The following is a 281-nucleotide window of genomic DNA, read 5'->3' on the forward strand; positions in this document are numbered from 1 at the left end:
ACCCAGACCTTACACCCCACCCTAACCCTAACCCATCACACCCAAACCTTAAACCTGACCCCAACCCTAATGTAACCCTGACCCTAACCCTAACCCTGAGTTAGGGCAGGCCCACTGTGGACACATGGCGCTCATTTGCCCATCTTTTCTTCAGCTCTGGAAGGTCACGTCATTGTCCCCACGTCGCACAGGACACTGAGGCTCCGAGAGGTTAAGTGCAGGAACGCCCAGCTCACGCGCCGCAGAGCCAGGATTCAGACACGATTCCTCGGGCTCCGGGA

The 281-nt window shown here is 57.3% G+C and overlaps 1 long non-coding RNA gene across 2 annotated transcripts in view; it reads right to left on the minus strand.

The window, feature by feature from the left end:
* The window catches only part of LOC105304487, a 6,095-nt gene that overhangs the window by 5,242 nt on the left and 572 nt on the right, over nt 1–281 (minus strand). The gene's annotated exons all lie outside the window — the stretch shown is intronic.

Source organism: Pteropus vampyrus, unplaced genomic scaffold (assembly GCF_000151845.1).
Source record: "Pteropus vampyrus isolate Shadow unplaced genomic scaffold, Pvam_2.0 Scaffold346, whole genome shotgun sequence".
NCBI lineage: Eukaryota > Metazoa > Chordata > Mammalia > Chiroptera > Pteropodidae > Pteropus > Pteropus vampyrus.